At 38.2% G+C, this 23,193-nt stretch overlaps 1 protein-coding gene across 3 annotated transcripts in view; it reads left to right on the forward strand.

Annotated features, from left to right (window-relative positions):
* The window catches only part of FAM110B (family with sequence similarity 110 member B), a 114,274-nt gene that overhangs the window by 14,038 nt on the left and 77,043 nt on the right, over nucleotides 1-23,193 (forward strand). For all 3 annotated transcript variants that reach the window (XM_048286576.1, XM_048286572.1, XM_048286573.1), the window contains exon 2: nucleotides 16,498-16,628. The gene's annotated coding sequence lies outside the window, so the exon portion shown is untranslated. The remainder of the gene's footprint in view (nucleotides 1-16,497; nucleotides 16,629-23,193) is intronic.

Genomic DNA, 23,193 nt, shown 5'->3' on the forward strand with positions numbered 1-23,193 from the left:
TCCAAGTATCTTTTAGTATCAGCTCAGTGAGTTGCAGTTTTTAGGAGCTTGTTAGCTTGCCTGTGACAGTTTCTTCATAGTTAGATATAGCAGCTGATGTCTGACTGCTTTAAAATAATAATGAATGCCATAAAATTCTTTGTTTACTTAGTGATGTGATCCTGTAGCTTGATTGCAAATGAACAAGCATCCATATGGTGTATGGGAATAAGTAAGTTGTCCTTTGCTCTGTGATACGTGTTGCTGGACTGCAGCTGACTCTTCAGGCTATGGAAGACCCTAGTGGAAGAATATGAGGTGATATGAAACCACTTCTGATGGCAATCAGCTTGTTATATATGCTTGAGGGGAAGGGCCAGAAAATAGCCTGCAAGCATTTCCACTTCACGGAGTTGAATTGTGGTTTTATTGTTGTTAGTATTTGGCTACTAATGGAGTTGAACCCAGTTTATGGGTATAGTTCACCAAATTCAATTCCACTCCAAGAGAAACAGCACCAATGTAAGTAAAATGTCTCTTGCTCCTTTAATATTTAAACTTTTGTAACAAAATGGCTTAGGACTGAAAGTAGTAGCTTCGGTCTCAGATTGGTCTCTGTGGCTCTCTTTTTATTGCACTCTATGCTAAACTTATAATCGCAGGATTTAGAAACCCCTCCCCATGCACTTTTTATTGGTGACCCAATCTTTCCATGATACAAAATGGGTCTGTGGACTTGAGAATGGTTGTTTAGCTCCCAGGTGCACCTGAAGAGCTCCCAGATAGAGACAGCAGGAATTCCTGAGGTCCCACGCCCAGCCGGAAGTTTCCTGCTGCAGCACCTAATGTTGTAGTACAAAAGTATCAGAAAAGGTGGTGTGAGGCAAAAGGAGATGATATTTAAAGATGAGCCTTGTTCTTTTACTAGTCATTTTGCAGCACTAGATAAATGATAATATTATTTAATTGTCAGGGGAATTCCATTGTGTTTGAAGGATTCTTCCTCCGCTCCTCGGAGGAAGGTGAAGACCTTTACCAAGTGGGTAGATTTCATCAGTTAATCCAGGAATTTACATAAAGGTAATGCAAAGTTCACAGAGTAGTGGTGGGGTATGACTATCAACTTGAACTGTTTAATATGTTCACAGAAAGAGGATTTTTGTTTTGGTTTTTTTTTTGTCTTTTCTTGAGCTTTTTCCTAGCTGTCAAGTCAATCTCCAGGAACGATGGGTTGTGGATGTGTCTCATCCAGGTATCATTCTGGCAAAATCACTGACAAGCTGATGTGCATGGTTATTGTTTGTTTTTTGGAGAAGGCAGATACTCCGAAGACAGAGAAACTTTTCTCAGACAAAGCTTGTTGTCCTTGTAAGTACTTTTAAATCCTGCCTGTGTATTGCAGGTGCATGCCCAGACTACATGCTGCCTGGTGACTGCTACTTCTGTGAACAGAAGGATTAGAATAAAGTTTCAGCCTTAATCCTGGGTTTCCTGTGCTGATTCACTTTACGGTCTTATTCCTGTTTAGTTTCCTCTCTGTTAAAAAGCATGTTTTTATTTATACTTGCTCTCTCACAGAAGAAGAAAAAATGGTGGTATTTTGGTTTTTATTGTTGATGAACTATGTAAAGATTTATGCTTTTTTTATTCCCCCCAGACTCTTCACAAGGTAGTAATTAGCCATGTGCTATGCAAATTCATGCAGAAAAATGACTTGGTTATGTGTTAATTAAAACTAAATGACAGCAATTTTAGGTTATTTGAAAGTACTTAAATTATTTTGGATTTGAAGTCTTATGTTTTTTCAGTGCATGCTTTAGTCCCCTCTTTGTCACTTTCAGACTCTGTAGTAAACATGTATGGTTTCTTGTGTACAGAATTTTATGCTATAATTTAAAAAAAAACAGGTTTTTTTCTTCTTCAGGGCTTGAACTGACCTGCAGAATTTTGTGAAATGTGAAAAATAGTTGTTCACTTTTTTAGTGGTCTTGCTTTTTGTACTTTTATGATCTCTGCAGTCTTAAATGTGGTGTGCAAAAATTGAACTGCATCTAAAATTTATTATTGGCCAGAACAAGCTCTTGCAACTAAATTTGTTCAGCAATATGTTTAATTGACAAGAAATTGGTAAAAGACTATTTTCTCTTTATGCAGTTTCTTTTGTTTATCCGTGAGAGTTTTGTATTCAGGGAGCTATTTAAATCATCTGTCATCATTAGTTAAATCAATAGCAAGCATACAAACTGGTTTAAGCAACAGGAAAATTAGTTTCTTGGTGTTCTAACATATTTAAAATAAATATTTTTGAGTTGTGTAGTAATGATACAGGATGCGGTTTTGATTAAAGAAAACATACTAGAAGCATATATTTGTGGTGGGTGTTTTTTGGGTTTTTTTCAGGTTTTCATGTCTTAATTTCAATTTCTTTACCAGTCTATTGAAAAACTGGGCTTGGTGCCCTGGTGAGTCCTCTGAGGGTTGTGTGAAAATCTAAAGTCAAAACTTCAGGGGTTCCAAAACCACTAAGTCAATAAGATGTTTGACAGGGAGTTGGAGTTAATTTATATTTGGGTGCTACAAAAGTGTAAATCTGTGGTTAAGATGTGCAGGTAAATGTATGGAGGTAGATGAAGTTACAGGGCCACTGGGAAAGATTGCAGATGTTGACAATTTCACTGATGTGTTTCTGTGAAATGATTGCCAGGGTTCCCTCATTCTCACCACTCAAAAGGGTGCTTAAGTGGAAATTAAGCCTGTTGGGAGGAAGTGCTGATTAGCTCTTGTGTCCCATAGGACGGAGTCATTGAGCTTGCCCCCCTGCATGGGGACGGAAGGGAGGAAAGGGAATTCTTCCCTCTCTGATCCATATATTTGTAATCTCCTGCTGTTGTTATTCAGAGGTCAAAAAATATATTGGATTCTGCTTCAGAAAGAAGATTGAATATATGTTATTGTAGGAGTGTTTTAGGTAGTTTAGGAAAGAAAGCAGCTGTTGTATAAAAATGTCTATGTAAGTGTAGAGTCTTCCTTTGGGAAAAATAAATTAGTTTTCTATATAATTAAGTGCTGTTGGTTTGGGTTTTTTTCATTTCTTTATAGAAGCTCAGCAGTGAGCCTTGAGCACAGAATAAATTCTTTATCCTGTGTGATTTGTGTGCATTTGTCTTTTAAATCTGTTTAACAAAGTAGTGCAACAAATTTGGGATTAACAACATGCTAGTTAGCTTTGCTGGAGGAAGCTGGGACAGAAAAATGGGGAAAATCATGTTTTTTGCATTACGTATGATGAGCTGACACAAAGATTAGCTGTATTGTGCATTTCTTTTCAAATGGTCCCTGACCTCATGGGTGCAAGGAAGTTGAGACTCAGCTGTAGCAGGATAAATTTGGCAAAGAAAATAAGCACGGGTTTTGTGCTGATTTGTATATTGGCAGAAAGATATTCTCAGCTCGTAGACTTTCCTTTTACCTCTCACAAATTTAAAAATAAGGTTGATTTAGTGCCAAATGTCTTTTTTACACATGCCCTTGTATTTTGGTGCTCTTTATTGTTTGTAGTGCCTTTATTTTTTCTCTGGGTCTGCTCTGACACATATGATGTGGAGGGCTGTTAATGCAAGTAAATCAGATACTGCTCACAAAAGTTTCTGATATGTTATGAAATACACATTTTACATTTCAGTTACATGGAATCTGGACTATAAAATCCTATTAATCTAGGCTTATTTGGTTAGGCTATGATAAATCCACTCCTAAAAATAGTTGAGCTTTTTTCTATTATTATTATTTTCATTTGAGATCAAATCTCTTTGAACTATGTAGACATGCACCTGTGCTCATTTTAATCCCTGTGTAGTTTTCATCAATTATCACAGCAGGCAAGAAGAAAATCAAATTGTAAAATGCTTTTGAAAAGTACATACATGCAACTTGGGGTTCAGGTTTCGGTTTTAATCAAACATCATCTGTATTCATGTTCTTAGACAAAGCTGGCTAAGGGAGGAGCACAAAAGCCTTTTTTTGTTTTCTTTGTGAAATATCTGTTTTGAAGTGCTCTGCTGTATGATGAGTGTAATATGGTTGTGTTTGTAGAGGAAGGCTGTGTTGTGTGTATATGTTTTTTTTTTTTTTAATCTGGAGAAAATCTAGGTCAAGAGATTTCATTCTTATTAATAACTTAAAGCTTTATTCCACAAAAATTATCCTCCCTGGCTAGAAAGCTTTTTCACTGGGGAAGCACTGCTGCTCTCAAACATGGATGGGAGCATTTTCCTTTCCATCAGGCTGTTAAGATGTTCACCTTAGAATCATAGAGTCATTTAGGTTTGAAAAGACCTCCAAGGCCATTGAGTCCAACCATTAACCTAACACTGCCAACCAAGTCCACCGCTGAACCATGTCCCTGAGCACTACATCTACACAGAGGTATGGTGACTCCATCACTTCCTTGGGCAGCCTGTTCCAATGCTTGACAGCTCTTTTGGTGAAGAAATTTTTTCTAATGTCCAATCTAAACCTTCCTTCACACAGCTTGAGGCCATTTCCTCTTGTCCTGTCGCTTGTTACTCAGTAGAAGAGACTGACCCCCACTTGGCTACAACCTCTTCTCAGGGAGTTGTAGAAAGCAGTAAGGTACCTCCTGAGCATCCTTTTCTCCAGACTAAACAACCCCAGCTCCCTCAGCAGCTCCTCATAAGACTTGTGCTCCAGACCCTTCACTAGCTTTGTTGCCCTCCTCTGGATGTGCTCCAGCACCCCAGTGTCTTTCTTCCCCTGTGTATTTTTGAACACCATCATAAAACTTTACCGGAGCGTGTTCTGTGTTTGTTTCTCAGTGTGGAGCCAAGCTTGGGACTGGGGACTCTTGGCATTTCCCCTCGCCTGCTGTCCATCCCCATGCCATGGTCCCAGCCTCCTGATCCATGTGTGACCACATTCTACCCAAAAGAGGTCTTGTGGTATTGATATAACAAAATTTGATCACAGGACTGAATTTTTTGTTTTCCTGAAAGCATACATCCCTGTCAGCAAAATAAACAAATAAATATGGAATCTTGCCAGTTCTTGTTGTAGTTCATTGGGAGATGCTAAAACATGAAATCCCTCACTTGGCCTTGTCTAGTTTCCCTGTTCCTCTTCCTCAGCAGCTACTGCCCTGTGTGTTTAGCTACACAGCACCAGTGACTTGGCCTGGTATTATATATCTGAACTAGAAGCACTAGGAAGAGTGCTGTTAAATATGTAAACTGGAAGAATAGAGAAATTCTTGGCTCTTGCAGTTACAGTAATCTACTGTATCAGAGGTTTAAACAAACTTGGGGAAAATAGTTGTATGAAGCCTTTAATTTTATCTTAATCTTTCGTGTCACCCTAGACCTGAAAGCAAAGGTAGTTAAATTAGGATAATTCATCATGGAATAACTTACGCAGGGGGATGTAATGAATTTTCCATCAATTTGCAAGTTATTTAAATCAAGATAAAAGTCTTATAAACATATGTTTGTAAGCTATGGACAAAAAAATAGGTTAATTTAGATGCCCTCTGTGTTGGCATTTTGAAGCTGTTTCTGGTGTAGTTCCTTCAAATGTTAGGGTTTAGAACTTTAGTCTCTATTTTGATGTCTGGCACTGTATAAAAGAGTGCAAACTTGAAGGAGAAAAGGTTATTTTTAGTTTAAATGTTTGTGTTCAAGACTCCTGTATTGACTTCCCTTTTCTCCTGCTCCTGCCTAAGAGCTTGTGGATGTAGGAGCATTTGGAAAGCCTGTTAATGTGCTGCTACAGGACCAGCAAAACTGGCTTTGTGCACCAAAAGTCAAGAAATATATTTACTGCTTTCAGGGGAAGTGTTCCAATATGTGGAGTTGCAGGTCCTAACTTCCGAAAGGGAGATGTGCAGAAGCCTTAGACACTGTAATAAGCCCATGTGATTAATATAATTGCATCTTCTTTGTGAATAACTTCTGTGGATGTGAAGCAGACTTCGAAGCAAGTCAGTTGACACCCACAGAGAACCAAATTATAACATCCTGATTAAATTGCTGTGCAGTGTAAATGCTAAAGTATTGTCAATACAAAGAAAGTTTGTTCCCAATAACTCTTCAAGTATTGAAATTCACTTGAAATTTGCTGGATTAAATAGTTAGCTTGCATTGTTACGTTATTTGCATGTACAATGAGCAAAGATTATCAAGTTCTTTAAAAACATAAAACACATGAGAGAATAATGTCAAATGTATTTTAAGAATACCTGTCAAATTCTGTTCACATCCCACATATTTTAACTTTTTTAGTTAGTGATCAAATGGTGACTTTTGGTCACAGCTACTTTTTCTTGGAAGTATAGTAAAATAATTCTTCTCTGGTTTGTGTCGAGCAGATTGAAACATATTCTGCCTGAATTGCATCATATGAAACACTTTCTCATCAGGGTGTGAGAAAGTATGCTTCTGAAAATTTATCCCTTTTTTGTCATAGAGCAATAGTAGATGTCACGTCTCTGGAAGCATTCAAGGTCATTCTGAGCAATCTGATCTAGTTGAAAATGTCCTTGCTCAGTGCAGAGGGGTTGAACTAGATGGCCTTTGAAAGTCCTTCCAATGCAAACTCTTCTATGATTCTGTGATAATAACTGGACATTTAAAATGCGTTGTTTCCACACTGTGCAAATGTAGGAGTAGAAATTGTAGTACTGCAATAAAAATTAAGATAGATACCTTTTTAGATATTGGACTTATGTTTAAAGTTTGTTCATTTTGTCTATAGTGCTTTTGATACTTAATTTTGTATGTTGCACAGGCATCTCCTTAGATGCCTCATATTGACCTTCAGAATGTTCAAATTCAATGTTTGGGGTTTAGTACTTGTTTGGGTGCCTGTCTTTGTAAATAACTTGCACAGAATTTTCTGCAGGAGCATAATGTGGTTAACTTTTACAAGGAAAAATGACATATCAAGATTTTTTTTAGCCTGGTGGAATCATCAAAATGCGCATCTTTAGGGATATGTGAGTGCCTCCAGTGAAAAATGCCTGTTTTAATGTAGAAAAATGTTGCTTGTGTTTTTTTGGAGATTTTTTTGTAACCCAAATGACCAGCATAATTTTGTTAGCTGTGGGTTCTTTTGAAATTCCAAAGGTTAGCCAGTGTAAGTGTTAGAGGTCCATCTCATTATTTAAAAAGAATTGCTCAGTAGTTTCAGAATGGGTGATGGGATAGGACAGTCTCTCAGTTGCCCTTTGGCTTAAGGATACAAGAGAGTCCTTGCTTATGGACTGATGGCATGTGAGTGACTACCTGCAAGCTCCTATGCATCTTTCCTTTTATGACTGGTGCTTTGAAGTAGCTTTCTACTTTGAGAATTCTGTTTCCATTTTGTAAAGTTTTTTTAAAAATACTCTCTGCTCTTTCCTTCTTCCCTGGACTCAGTGCTGTTAAATGAGGATAAGAGTTGTCAAAGAGAGACTGTCTGTGTGGCTGTCTGTGGCTTTTTGTGCTGTATCTGGTGACGTGATGTGACCGCCTGGTATTTTTATTTATAAAGTATAAGAAAAGTGTCAAAGTTCTATGTTATGCTATGCTGAGTTATGTTTTATGTCAGAACAGTATGAGATTGTAAAACTCTTTAAGTTTTACTCCTGTTTTGACATTTCACAGTGAAATGGCCCAAATCAAGGTCAAACCCATGGAGGTACTCTGCAACTGTTGCTGCTTTCATGCCTTTCCATAGTGACCTGATACCGATGCCTTAGGTTTTAACTTTTATATTTTTCGAATCCTGTACTGCCTAGTGTGTAACTCTGAAGTTTCGTGTGGCCTGTTAGCTGCTGTTCTCTCATGCTGGTTAGGTATAACAAACCTCTCTAGGTTTGCACTTCAAGGACACCTTGATTGTCCCAGGCCCCAATATGTGTAAACTAAAGCCTTGAGAGGAGGAGCAAAACTTGGGATAATTACATCATTAACTAAAATTATAATTGGAAAATTAACCCTGATATGCAAATGGACCAAACTTATAAAAGTGTGGAGAACCCGTGACCCAGGATCCATCTTTGGTGGAGCCCCTTGTAGGCTTTACACTCCCAAGTTGTACCTTTGAAGGCCCTTCAAATAAATACTTACTTTTATTCTCTTATTCTTGTCTAGCCTCTGTTTTCAGGTAGCCACTTCAAGGCATCAGTTCAAAGTTGATAAATGTTTCTAAAAGAAGCAGTAAGTGGCTGAGTCCTCAGAAAGGAAGTGTAAAGCCTTCTGATTCAAACTGTTGATTTATGCTACTCTTAGCAGTAGTGGTTGGTTTGGCTGCTTGCCCCTTGCTTGTTTGCCAGCTTCCTGCTACTTGGAAATGAACAGGGTCCTGGATTCGCTTTCTCTGGGATATGGAAGTGCTGGTACCATTGCACTGAAATTCTGCTAAGTAATAATTTACATTAACAATAAACAATTTCTTTATAACTAGATTTAAACAAAGAAAAGTGATCAATTGTGGCATCTTATGTATTTTTTACTTCTGTACAGAATTGCCTCAAATGGCCTGTCTCTAAGCTGGAGCTGCATCGGTAACTACATTGCTCTTTGCTTCTCTGTTTCTCAAAATTGTGCTGTGTGGCACAAAAATGTTATTATTAAATGCCTCTGATGAAGGTGGGCTTTTGCAGAGCTTGGATGTTACTCTTAATTCCTGCTTTCATGACCATCTGCTAAGTTGTCCTAAGCATTGAGCCCATGGTCTGGAGATGGGCTCCACTTCTTGTGGTGCAGGGAGGAAGGCTTTTGGTAAGACATCCTTTTTCCATGGTGTGCTGCGTGTGATGCAAGGACTCTTTCCACAGCCTCATTAAAGTTAAATCATCGATATCTTATACCCAGCGCTCTCTTTCCCTGCAAGTGTGATACCGTTTTACTGTTCCTATCAATGATGATAGTGTCATTTTGGAAAAGATCACAAAGGGGAGCAATAAACTCCTTGTATTTTGCTGTAGTCCAGTATTAGGTACATTTAAAAAACAACAGTAATGGTTTAACGTAGTTCCTTGGAAAAGATTTTAGTATGTGTTCTCTGAAGTGTCTTGACTTGAGCCTTCCTGACTCCCCAGCTTGGTCAGTAGTGTGAGTCCTGGGGTACTCCCCGGTTGTATACTGTCCAAGGGAGCTCCCCTGCTTTAAACCCTGGATGTGAGAGCCAGGTCCCCAAACTTGGCTGAGGACAGGGGTTAGGTCTGACTGCTAGAGCAGGCAGCACATCTGTGATGGGCTGACATCTGTATGCCCTTGTACTTGCCTTTTTTCCAGTGTTGATATGTTTTCATAAATATTTCTGTGCTCACTGTCTTGTCCTTTGGAAAGTAAGTTTTAGAAATAATCTCTGATTTATATCCTCTTTGTATATTTCACCCTGTGGCCTGACCCCAAGTCAAAGCTTTGTATATCTTCTTATTCCCAGCAAAGTGGACTGTAGGGTTTTGTTTTGAAGTCCAGCTGTAGATTTAGTATTTCCTATCATGGGTAATGTCTGTTTCATGTCTCTTATTACTAACATTTCATTTGTTGACTGATTTAAAGTCAAAACTGAGGTCACCTGTTTGTATCTTTTCCTCCTCCAGCTGTAAAACATCCAAAGAGAAACAATTACAGTTGAATAATCAGGAATCAAGTTATTCTTTCCTAGTTATACTGAGTTGTGAAGAGAGAAGTGACAGTCTGGGTATGAAGTAGGGTAAGCAACTGGCTGTCCTCAAGTAGAGATAGAATAGGGAATAAAGTGAATTCTTGCTACTTTGGGGTTTTAATAACTTGCTGATGAAAAGTCTTTACTTGGAAACTTGAATGTAGAAATGTGAGCTGGAGAGTCTTTCAGGCCAGCGGAGAATTTGTCTTTACAGGCTGTAATGTCCATCTGTGTTTCAGTCATGTTCAATGACTATTTACCTCAGCTGATCCTTCCTGCTAGTTGTCTCTTCTTATGAAGTGCCTAACTAGGTTTTTTGTTTCATTGGGGTTGGTTTTTTTTTTTTTTTTTGGTGGGATTTTTTTTTTGGGGGGGGGGGGTGGGGTTGTGGGTTTTCCTCTGCATTTACAGCTATCTCATTATTAGTAATTGTGCTTGTTCTAGTTCTAAAGCTGATATTACAAATTCAGTTCTTGTTGTGTTGGCCAGTGAGCAAACAAAGGTGACCTAAAACTCCTCCTAAATATGTGCATTGTTTGGTGTTCTGTAACCATTTGGCACTTTCTTACTTCCTGATTTCCTGTAGATCTGAAGAAAGTGTCGTACTGCCTCTAGTCATTCAGGTACTTTGGAGAAGCACCCTGGCATCATTCCCTGGCAAAATTGCTTGGGCAGGTTTTGCTTCAGCATCTAACTGTGAGCTGAACACCTGAGAGCTACCTTGATCTGATTGTTTAATGGAATTGGGTGTCACTTTTACTGCTTTGAATGTTGGTCGTTGTCCCTTGGTCACACCCGAGGGAGAGGTAACACATCTCATGTGGGGGCTCACTACCAGGAGGGTTAGGACTCTCATGTCTCTTCCACAGCTTATCTTATATAGATCTGCCAAGATGATGGAAAGATTAGAAGCTACAGCAAATTTGTTTTATAATTTGTGTAAAAATCCTACTTCTCCTACTGTGGCTCGGTTTGCAACAAAAACAGTCATGAGTCCAAATCTGAAGTCATTAAGGAACATTTGTGTAACTTCGATGATACAAAGATGTTTGAAAGTGTCTGTGTATTCCAGAGTATCATTCTTAAAATGATAATGTTGTCACTATTAAAAGCCAGAGAGAGGTGTCACCCTTGTTAGATCTAAAGTCTGTCTCATGCATAGTTTTGCTTATATTTCTGTTCTTTTCTTATGCTTAGTAGAGTTCTAATTCTGCCCATTGAGTGCTGCTGATTTTTGGAAAATTTGTTGTGAGAATGCAGGCAGGCATTCATACATGTTTCCTCTTCGAGCTGCAAATAATTAATTGCTCTCATGTGTATTTGCATCAATGTCTTGTCTTCAGATTTTTCCCAAATAGCAGGCAAAGATGGTGACAGCATATGGTTGCTTCTAATGTTTGTTCTAAAGTCAAACCAATTACTTAGCTTGCATCTTATGAACAACGAAGTGGTTATGCTTTCATGGGGACTACGAAAAATTAATAAAGCTAAATGACAGATTCAAAAGGAGGACAGTTCAGAATTTGGTTTGCTTCTGGGGTTATACTCAGGCTGTCATTCAAAAACCATTATATTTGGGAAATAAATCTGAGACAGCGTACACCGACATCTTCCCTGGATCATAAATAAGGTCTCAGAGAGAACACTCTTTTTTTAAAATTTAAAAATTAACTACTTTAATGATGTCCTTTTTACGAGCTTAATTGGCTTTTTTTTTTAACTGATAGAGACCTCACCAAAAACTTACAAAAGGTCTCTTATTTTGTCTTTATTTCAACTTCTGTTCCCCTATTTTATGGTTCTCTGTAACGTTTGCAGTAATAAGGCACTGTGGCATTTTCCTATTCCCTTTCACAGGGAAAACTTAAGAAACCTGACTGGTTTGAGTAAATTTCCTAGTCTTATTTACTTAAAATTAATCATGGTACCAGGCCTCTTCTTAAGCCTATCTTCTGGTGTCACTTTGTGCTGGTTTTGGCTGGGATAGAGTAAATTTTTTTCATAGTAGCTGGTCTGGAGACACATTTTAGATTTGTGCTGAAATCAGTGTTGATAACACAGAGATGTTTTTCTTATTCCTGAGCAGAGCTTGCACATTGTCAAGGCCTTTTCTGCTTCTCACACTACCCCACTCTTGAATCATTATACTTGCTTTTCATCATGTGCCTCGTTTTCCTTTCTCATTTTTCATCATGTGCCTCGTTTTCCTCGTTTTGCAGCCTTTCTTTGAACTCTTAGTTGGCTGTTGTCACCAAACCCAGGAACGTTCACAAGTTTAAAGGCTTTCTTCTTTCAAGTCCCTTGGCAAGTTGTGTATATTCACAGAGACTGAAGAGGTTAGGAGGTGGCACATTAGCATATAAACTCAGTTCATAAATTCCCAGTTGCAGTTTTTAGTTGGTATCCCTTGAATTGTGTTTGTGCTTTCACCTAGGGAGTACTTTCCATCATCTGTCGCTTTTCTGCGGAGTTTCTTGAAGGAATAGTTTTCTGTAAGAATTGTGTTTATCCTCTTTGATAGCCACCTGTCTTAGCAGACCTAATTCTGATTGCTTTTTTGTTGTCAGTAATTTGTTTGGCATCTGACTGTTGTTCCTCAGGTGCACAAAGAGAGTGACAGCATGGAAACCCATCAGGTCTATCCATGTTGCTGCTTTGTTCAAGTACTGTAATTTCCCTGCCCTTCGTTCCCCTCTATGGCAATTCCTTCCTCAAAAACCACGCCATCTCTTCTTGCTCATCTTTGGAGTCCTGTTTTACCAGGCTGCCCACTGATGCTTAAGCACTCTAATTACTCTGTCATGATGTCTATACATACTTTAATTTATTTTTTAACTTTAAAAAAACAAATCCCATCCTGCAGAACCAGGTAATGTGCCGGCCAGAAAACCTGTTTTTCTGTGTTGCTTTTTTTTGTTCCTGTTATATTTTAATAACTGATACACACTGTAAATTAAACCCTTGATGTTGGAGACTAGAAAAGAGAGTAGCTGAGAATGTGGGCAGAAAACTAATGAAGGTAAAATGAAGATCAGCTTTTTGTCTCTTGTAGATCTGTTTCTCAGAAATGCATGCGTACACACCAGCAAACAAAAGTATTAGTGTGTTGGACTTGGTGATCTGCTTCTAATTGAAGCTTTGTTTCAGTATAATTAACGTTTAGGAGATTAGTGCACTTGATGCTTCCATAAATGTACTGTAACTTTCCCTGACAGTATATAGTGGCTAGATAGCTGTGCTGATCCAGTCTCCTAGTGAGATACTCAGAGCTGCAAGAATAGTGATAGTGAAACCTTGAAACTTTTAAAGATGTTGCTACCTTCCAGTTGTCCAGTTGGTGTAACTCTTGCTTGGGTAAATTAGCAGTATTTTCATCAAACTTTGTGGGGAGTAAGGCTCCTCTCAGTATCGTATAGGTGTCTTTTGTTGCAATGAAATTTATTAGTCTTGATCTGAATTGGGATGAATACTTTTAACAACCGGCTATCAAATCAGAAAACGTGAATGTTATTCCATCTCAGAAGTAAAATCTTCAGTACTGAAGATACTTTTTACTAGCCAGCAAAAGTAATATAGAATAATAATTAAAGTAACAGTGTGTGAAGTATGAACATATTAATATTAATTGTGGGAAGTGGCTGATTTGAGATTTTTCTGTATATCTTAATTTTGATTCCTCCATCTTTTCAGGGGCTTAATGCTGAATATAGGAACAGATTATATCTTAGTTTTATTGTTGATGTTCATGAAAATAAGTCTGCAGGAGTAGAAACTGCCAGAGTTAGTGGATATGGATCCTTTCTAAAAAAACTCCACTAATGTTTCTGAAAATTGTGTTTTCTAAATTGACTATATCTTTTAATTTATGACTGATGCGAGATTTTTACCTGAAAATTAGAGATGTGAGAGTAGTGAGTCTGTACGTGCTGCCTATGAAAATGCAGGGTCTGCATTAAGAAGGTTGAATAGTTTTTCACAATATACATTGGTAGATACTCCCTTGTTTCTAGTTACGTGTATAGCTGAGATCTTCTCTACCTCTTCTGCTTTGTTAAATAACTTTATTCTTTCATTGAGGTTTGGCTGCAGAGAGCATTCATACCTTTTTTTGACACAGAAAGTACATCTTATTTATTTGAGTAGCTAGATTCTTCCAGCTGCCTAGTTCCAGTTTCCTGACTTATGTTTCTCCTCAGTGAGAGATTAAGGTAATGCCTTATCAAAGCATCAAGTTATCAAATGCTTAATCATATGCTGCTGAGCTTCCATATCAGCTTATTTCTTTGTAAAGAAATCCTACATTTTTAAAGACTTTAGTTTGGATTTTGGAAACCTCAGGGTAGACTTGAGTGAGGTTTGAAGGTTTAGATTGATGCCTTTGGGATTATTAGACTAAGAAGGCCATTCATTCATTCATGAATCCTTCTACATTACATTTGGCTTCTCTTCCATGAGATGTGTGTTTTTGTAAGTATTAAAACTTTGATTTTATACTTAGCAAGAGAATGAAAGAGATGAAGAACATAGCAACTGAGGATGAAAAGTCCTTTCAGAAAAAAAATAGCCCAAAGACTTGTTGATACTGGACAGTGAAGCAGGAAACTACATGTGTCATAAAAGGCTCCAGCTTGTTGGATAAAGGCTGAAACTCAGGATGTAGTCTATAAATACAAAACAGGTTCATAAAAATATTTTTAAAGTGCAGTTCTGAGCACTTTAGAGAAGCTGACTGAAAACTGCAGCTATTTTATATATATATATATATGTTTGTGCAGATGCATACACACATACACTCAATACCATACTTTCATCTTTAAACATGAATATATTCAACTCAGTGTTATTTATTTCCCATATGAGACTGGTAACATTACTAACACCAGATATAAATTTGGGACTATATTTTTTGCAGATTCTAAACCAGCAATTTAGTGCAGAAGCAAAAAGAAAGGGACTCTAATTTCAACAGGCAGAAGGGAAGGAATTCTTGAAGCTGAATATTTACCTGCACAAAAAGTCACAGGCTTTTTTCCCTACAGTATTTTGTCACAAGTTTTTGTTTTTGAGCAGTACATCTAGCAGTCTTGTGGGGATTTTGGGGATGTCTTCTATCCTGACCAGTTCATAGCTGTTAACATTGTCACTCAACTTGGAAATCAAAGTTTTTGTACTTGAACTTGCTCAGGCTGTTAGCCAAGGAAGATGGCTGGAACAGATTTACTAGCTTTTTTCCCTTTGACTTGTCAAATATGAACTTACAGGGATGCTTTTGCTTGCAAAGTTGCTTTAGTTTTTAGACTGAAATGAGCATCATTCAGAATTGCTGCTTAAAATACAGTAATTTGGATATCAGATTAATTTGTAATAATACAAGAGTGTGTTTCTGGCTGGTAATCTTTTGTTGTGCATTGTACTAAACAAGGCAAGGTTGAAAAATGTCTCTTTTTTTTTCTTACCATGTTTTAATTTTTTTTTTTCTTTTACCAAATACCAGAATAACAATACTGCTGCAGGCTCATAGTAGCTGAGTAGCTGTAATGCTATGTCACTCTGAATATGCTTATGCCCATCGTTCTCTTGTTATTTTTTCCTGATTTATAAGCATTTACGTGCAGATACCAATCTGTCTGAAATCCCTCCGTTGTTGCTTGTTTCTGTTGTACCAGTGTTTCAAAGGCAATCAGTCTCCCAAGGTGAGACTTCATCCACCCACCCAACACAAACAAACTCTTATCTTCTGTGTGCTAATGTCAAGACCCAAACTCAGTCAGGCTCCCCAAAGACTGGGAGTGAGGAAGCCCAAAGTAATTGGTATCTGACGAATATTGCTGCCTGTTTGGTTTGTTAACAGTATGAGACCAAAAATGGTTTTCTTGAATTTGTGCTTCTGCACGTATTTTTGAGATTTTTGTTAAAGGAACCCTGCGTTTCATCACATGGTCTGTAACCCTGTTTCTAGAGTGAATAACTGATTACAAAATTAAAGTAATTTGAAACCATTCAGAATTGTTTGCTTAAAAGAAACTGCTGTGCCATCTGCTTGTGCCAGTAAGGATGCTTGGCCACATACTGTCAAATAAAACCAAACCACAGAAATCTCATGCACCCAAGTACTTTTCTGTGTGGTTAGAGCTGGTCTTACCTCAGGTGGCATTTTGAGAAAAAGAACATAAACAGGGATTTAGGTCACAGCCTGTAAACTACTAAATTCTGTATGGTTGTTTTGCATGTAAAAAGCAGTGGTGAAACACATTAATTTCAGGAAGGCAATCTCCTTATCCTTTCCTTCTGATGGTGGAATTTAAGCATTTTTATTTTTAATTTTTCTGAGCATAAGATAGTATTCTGGAGTGGACATTTAACAAGGACTGCTTTGTCAGCTGGGTGGAGGTCGTGCAGGGAGGCTGGGTGGTTTGCAGGCTGTGTTTTTTGCCTGCAGGGGCACGGCACTGTTACTCTCCTGAGAAGATGATGTGTCACACTTGTGCTCTTTGCCCTGAAGCATTTCCAATGCATGTCTCTGAGCAATTTCTGTGTGGGGAATATAATGACATGAGAGAAATTCAGGATTGATACCTGTAGGTCACCTGTTAAATTTCAGAGCTTGGAGATTATGCTGTTGGGACTGGCAGTATAAAGGTTAGAGACCATCTACAGCTGACTGAATGCTTGTGCAGTATTGCTAAGCACCTCTTTGCCACCTTTCAGTCTCCAAAAGAAGATGCAGAGTTCTAATTTTGGAAATTTACATTGTTTAAACCAAGATTCAGCCTTTAAGGACACTTGTTATCCATTCTAAAACTGTGGCTTTGATGACGAAGCTAAATTCCTTCCCTGTTGCTGTGTCTCCAGGCTTTACTGCAGGGAGCCTCTGGGAGTTCCAGGGTGAAGAAATCTGCCTTCATCTGGAGACCTCTGCTGAAGGTGAAGACCTCCTAACAGGCCAGACAGCCTTGGCAGGAGTTCAGAAGTCTTACACCAAGGTAAAGTGGTTCATTTTTCAAACAAATTGAATTTTCTGATACAATTTTCAAAAGAAAGATTTTTCTTCTTGCAAAATAAACACTCAAGTGCATCTCTGAGCTTTCTCCTCCTTTTGTGTGCTACCTGATACAAGTGTTGTAATAGCAAATGCTGGGGAGGGGAGAGGAAAACAACATAATATGCATTGTAGGTTAGAGCCAGAAGTAATTCCTTATATTATTAGTAGAAAGCTATATCTGCAGTTCTTTTTGACTAGGGAACAGGCTGTTTCTGAGCTCTACGGCATGCTCTGTTTTTAGAAACATATCCCGCTTCAAGTGCCACATTCAGAGCTCACTTTGAGTGGCCACAAAAATATGGAAACTCTCTCTGATATCTTCAGCAATGGGAGAAGAATGAGGTTTATATATGATGATTTTCTATTTATCAGCACTGTAGTAGTTTCTTAGCTTCCAGAACCCATTCTTGCTTTTACAGGATAAATGCTGATGGAAGAAAAAGACATGTGACCCCAAGAACTTTGTTGAACTTACCATTGTTACAGTCCCACACACTGAGGGAGATTTGACTATGCTATGGTTTTGTTTGTTTGCCAGGATTTTGAATGTAGGGATGATATATGCAGTATCTTTCCTTCATACCGACAAGATTAATTGAACTTAGTGTAGAGAGTTGGCTGAAAAAAGTGAGTAGTAGTGGAAATGTTTCCTACAGATTTATTTAGGATTGAGCATAGGTGCTTCTAAAGGTCTGCCATATTCTCCATTTTTAAGAAATACCTGTTGCAAGGTATTAACTTCATTGTTGGAAAGCTCCTTAAATTAATATTTCTTGATTCATCTGAGACGAATTGCAGATTCGTCTAGTTAATCCTTTATTAATCTTAATAATTTAAGCTGAAATTAGAGCTCTGAACTAGACCTAAATTCATTGTCCTACTATGTGTGGAGTAAAATCAAAACTGGTGTAAAATTTTCCCATTAGCAAGGTCAGTGCTTCAACTCATAACCTCCCCTCATGATCTGCTGTACATGTCTGGGAGTGAGTGCACCAAGCACAGTGAGGCCCCCTCATCCCTTTGCTGCACCATGCTGTTCCTCTTTGCTTTGCACTTCGATTTCAGCTGCACTTGTGTTTCTCCAGTCCACTAGCAAGGTCATCTTGAACAGATGAGGACACTGTAGTCAAACCTTGACAGAGCAGAAAAAATGATGATGATTATAAAGTGATTTCAAACTGAAGGCAAAAACCCCATCCAGAAATACTTATCTCCATAATGTTTCCCTTTGTTACATTTGCCTTAGGAGTACACAAAAACAATACAAGTTGAGATAACAATACGCTACAAAGACACAGCATTTCTTCTGAAAGTTACTTAAACTTTTATTTATTTTAGAAGTGCAGGTTTAGCATCGAGAGAATAAAGACTTCACAGAAGGTATCCTCGTAATCCCATGGGGTGCATTGATGTATCTAGGTGGGATGCTAGGGTGGTCAGATTTCAAACACAGCAGTGTTAAGTGTACTGTTGGGTTTTGGTGATGCACAGCATCCACGAGTGAAATGCAGCCTTGAACACACTCACTGCTTCCAGCAAGGCAGTTTGTTCTGTGCCTCTCTGTCTCTTGTTTCCCTTTGTTGGAGGGGTTTGTTGCTAACTAGAAACACATGATAGAAGACAGCCAAATGTTCTGGTGAAAATCAAGGACACTTCATAGCTGTGAAGGTTTTATATTTGCCCTAGATTCTTTTTTTTCTTTTTTCATTGATGCAGCTGTAACTGTTGTTGTAAATTATATGAATAATTGATCAAGGGGTTCTTGTTACCTCAAATCATGTTATGCCTATTGCTTCTCAGAACTGTGCTGCTCTTTGTGGTACTACAGCATTGCTCCTATGCTGTTCTGTGTGTGTGGTTTTTATGCCCTTAAAGTTTTCTTCTGCTTCTGACCCTTTGCTCTCCCCCTCTTTCCCTTTCCCTGCAAGAACATGTTGTTTCTGCTTCAGTATATTCCATGATTTAACTGAAAAGCAGAGTCTTTTTTAATCAACAGCAACACATTTTACAAAAGCCTTCCCAGCCCTGGGAACTGTGCAGTGCACACATCTGGTTTCACATAAGCATGAATTGCTGGCTTCACAAACACAGAGCATGTAGTCCTTGCCACAGAGTTAGCTAAAGTGTTCTGTAACTTGAGACTCTATTTGAAATAAAAACAAAATTGTATAGCTTCTTTACCATGCTAATGGAAAACATTTAATTTACTTTTTTCAAGCCAACCAAAAGTATGACGCAATGCTGTTCAGGCAGATTTACAGTGCCTTTTCTTCCCTAGAAATCAATACAGCTTGGAGGGGCTGCTGTGGGAGCTGGCTAGCTGACTGCCATCCAGCTGCATTCAAATGTAAACTTCTGTACCACAAACCAAAACCGGTGATTTTGATTTATTCAGGCATCTGTGTATCTCTGAGATATTGTGGTGTTGGATTTTATTCTTTGCTTTATTGCCATTAATACTAGATTGGATTTCCAAATAGCAAGTTCAGTGGGCTTATGATTTTTTTTTTTTTCATGAAATCATTCAGTGACTTTCTGCATTTCTTCAATTCAAGTACTTAGGTGTGTGGTAGTGGTATCAGCAAAAGCAGATCTGTGTACATGGCCATGTGTACCTTTGAGTGGAGTCTTTTTTTTCCCCCTTAAAAACAAACAAAAGAAAGGGCAACTCCAAAAAGCAGGCCCTCCTTCAGTATGAGCATTAAGGGCTAGCATAATCATTTTCCACTTTGTACAGAATAAGCTCTGAATATTAAATGTTCTTTGATTTCTCTCCTGCTAGAAGAGGTAAAATGCAAGTGTTCTTTGTGTGAGTCCAAAAAAAGTTTTTAGAATAGAACCATGGGGTTTTTTTCGTAAGTGAAGCCAACAGAGCAGATTTTCATAGTACACCAATTTTTTGCCTTTTGCTTCCTTTACTATTCCTCACTGCCTCCACTAATAGCTTTGACTTTATTTAAAATCTCCACTATAAGAGGCTGTTGGTGTTTCTCTCCTCATTTTTTTCCTTAACAAGATTTCACTCTTGCTGAAGAGCTTTAGTTTTGGCAGAGGGTCTTTTCTAGAATGGTCCTTAGAATGAGATCCCCGATGCTGCTTTTCTCCCTAAATGCTGTGTTTCTTTGGGAAGTCTGTCACTGGTGGTCTGTGTCCTGGTCATACTGAGTTCTACCAGAAGGAAAATCACAACTTGACTGTTAGCTTGCCAGAAGGACATTTCATCTTCTTTTGAAGAAGAAAAGTTCTGCTTCCATTTCTCATGCAACTGTGATCCAGGCTTTTTATCCTCCAGCCATTTTTCTCTCATATACTTAACAATCTCATGGTGAATAAACAGCTTGAGAAGACAATGTAGAGGAATTGAGGTCCTTTTTGCAGGGATAGCTCGGGATGTCATAGGTTAGCAAAGAAGAGCTGACACATTTTGGAAACACGTTTGGCGCATAGGTTTTCTGTTTGACTGTTCCAAAGTTCATGTTAGCATGAAAGGTCTGTCATTTTAGTTTTCCTTTTGCAATTTTCCCTGTGCTAGCGCTGGCAGTCCAGGCTAGAGTATGCCATAAGGACTTCTAAAGGTACACTTTGAATAAAGCTTACATTTACTACAGAATATTTGCATGGTTACAGTACTAGCACTGTATTCCTGTGTAAACACTGTAATGAAGTTGTTAAGAAGAAAAGAAACGCTTACAGCATTTGCACTAAAGTTCATGGAGCATGAGATAGCTGTGCTCAGGATGCTGGTACTTTGAAGGGATTAAAAAAAAGCTTCTCAGAGGCAAACACAAATAACATTCTCAGACTAGCAAAACAGTATGCAAGTGATGAGAAGAAAGGCACTAATTATTATGCAGAGAATAATCTGATTTGAAATGCCACAGTGGAATCCACTTTGTGATCTGACCTTCCTACAAACAGATTGAAAAGCAGGAAAAAGTACAGGGCATGACCTAAAAATGGTAGTCTGGAAGCTTCCTTAGGTGTGTTGGGTCTTATTTTTGTCTAGCTTGAAATGTAGTTTTTCCTCTTGAGTCAAACCTGAATAAACTGGTTTGGGTGTTCGTGTTGTCCTCATGGTTCTGGCTCTGCCAGACATAGCTATTACTATTTTATTTTAAGAATTGCTCTTGCTTGGAATTTGAGTCCTGCTGGAAACAGTATGCTGTCAGGAGGATGCAGTCTTGCTGTTAAGAAACTTAAATAAGATAAGGCTAATCCTATTGTATGGTTCTACTTTCGGAGGTAGTGTAGAAACTTGCCTTTCCTAGTTAGGGCACCACACCATTCCACTACCTGCTTTATGGGATTTAGTTAGGTTTCTTTAATGCAGGATGTTTAAATTATTTTCTTTTATTTATATATCAGTAGAGATGGAGTAAGGATTAGGATACTGACTACCTGTGAGCTTTTGCTCAGATGATTTATAAATTTCAAAACCAGAAACTCTTTGCACATTATAAGAATTTTTGAATCGTCATTTTGGGTTGGTGCTTCATTTCCCTGCTTCAGGAAGAGCTAATATTGGCTATTAAAAAACCCCCAACCACCACCAACCAAATTTAAAAATTCTCCTATGGGTGTAGGAGGATAATCTCCTTCCAGTATTTGTTTTTACCTTGATATTTTGTGTTTAGAGATTAAACTGCAAACTGACTTCAGAATGAGGTTGTCTTTTGAGTTGTCTAAATCAGCCTTAGGTTTCTTGAAACTTGCAGCATAATAGAAGATGTGTAGAGAATTAGGCTATTGGAGTATATGTTCTTAAAATAAGTTGCTCTAGAAAGGGCACACTTTTCAGACTCTCCTAAAAATTAGTAACTTTGTAAACCGTTTAATCCTAGGCAGTGATTACATATCTGTAAGTGAGTAATTAGCAGTTGTCTTTTTTCCTTTCTTCTAAAGGACCTGAAACTTTTATAAGACCAGATAGTTATCAGTAGGTTTTGACTCATTGGGAAGACCTAGATTAAGACCAGAAACTTTTTGTTGTTAAAACAGCAGCTGACTTGCTGTGTGCCCTTGGGCATGTCCTCTTGACTTCCTTACACCAGTTTACCATTGTATCCACTGCTGTTGCCACCACCATAAAGTTCTTTGTAAGCCTGTAATCAAAATGCAGTTGAAGCTGTTTATTATTCTGAGTGTACTCAACTTCATTTGCTATGCAGTTCTGCATATGGCAGTGTAAAGTGCAGTGGAATTATGCAGTTTAGTCTATAAAGAACTTACACAAAATAAAACCACCTTGTGCAACATGTATTATAGTAAAGTAGATTTGGAAAAAAAAAAACCAACACAGTTTTATTTTGGATTTATCAGAGTATACAAAGACTGCTAGTGGGGGATAAAGCTGTTTGGTTAGAAATGGGAATGCTATGACTATAAAAGTTAGGAGGGGAAAAAAAATTTGTCCTAGAAGGACTACGTGGCAGTCTTAATTTGCTGGAATCTTTAGCAGAGGTTTTCCACTTCTGTTTCTGCCAAGTAAATTAAATTTGTGAAGAGAAACTAAACTCCAACGTTTGGACTGTTAGTATCTTTTGACAAGGTTAACGTGGTGAAGCAGAATATTGATAATGATGAGCTGCTATTTAACAGTGGACCAGCTGAGAGATCCTTGTGTTCCTATGTAATGTGAAGTTTGAGTGTCCCGTAAGCTTATTGTTTTATGTTTTGTACTTGCTTTTGCATGCATGCCAGGACATGCTCTGGGAAGAGGCATAAACTTTTTTCCTTTTTTCTTTCACAAATATATTTCTTTCCTGTCTAGAGCTGGAAAAGAGGAGCACAAGAGGGGTTTTGTTAAATACAGCAAAATCTAATTACAGCTTGATTTAAAGCCACATTTACACAATGGCTGAGGGGTGAGTTCACTTCCACAAAAACAAACTTGTTGGCTTCCTACTGTGCGTCGGGGAACGTGAAGATGCATGTCCTGGAGAGCAACTGCCTCCCTCTGCTGGCACCAGCTTTTCTTACGCTGTGCTACAGCTCTGCTACACGATACAAAAATGCAACTGTGCTGCTATGCAAAAGAATAGTGATGCATGAATTCACTGGTGTGTCTTCATCTTACTGATTATGCCGCAGGTAATACGTGCTACATCGTGTGTTCCATGTGATAGGCCTGATGTCTGTTTTCTACGAGCTGCAGAAACCTTGCTCCTCTAAATGAACGGTTGTTTCCTCCAGTCTGTATCTTGAACAGCTTTGTCCCTGGTGATTCAAAGATAAATGTGGGTGAGCAAACTGCATTTTCTTGCCATTGTGGTTTTCGTTCAGTGCACACCTCTGGAAAGCACAAGATCTCATTTTTTTGCCTTCTGAAGTAGCTGAAAATGTGGTTTTCTTTCTTCCAACTGGTTCAACTGTTCTGCTGTTCTTTTAACTTGGTTTCTCAGATGAAAAGGTTGCACATCTCCAGCTTACTGAAAGTTCATAATCTGTAGTATGTTTTTCACTTCCAGGGATACCTTTTGCTCAAGAAGCCCATCACAGGTGGTTTC

The sequence above is a fragment of the Corvus hawaiiensis genome, chromosome 26 (genome assembly GCF_020740725.1).
Source record: "Corvus hawaiiensis isolate bCorHaw1 chromosome 26, bCorHaw1.pri.cur, whole genome shotgun sequence".
Classification (NCBI taxonomy): Eukaryota; Metazoa; Chordata; class Aves; order Passeriformes; family Corvidae; genus Corvus; species Corvus hawaiiensis.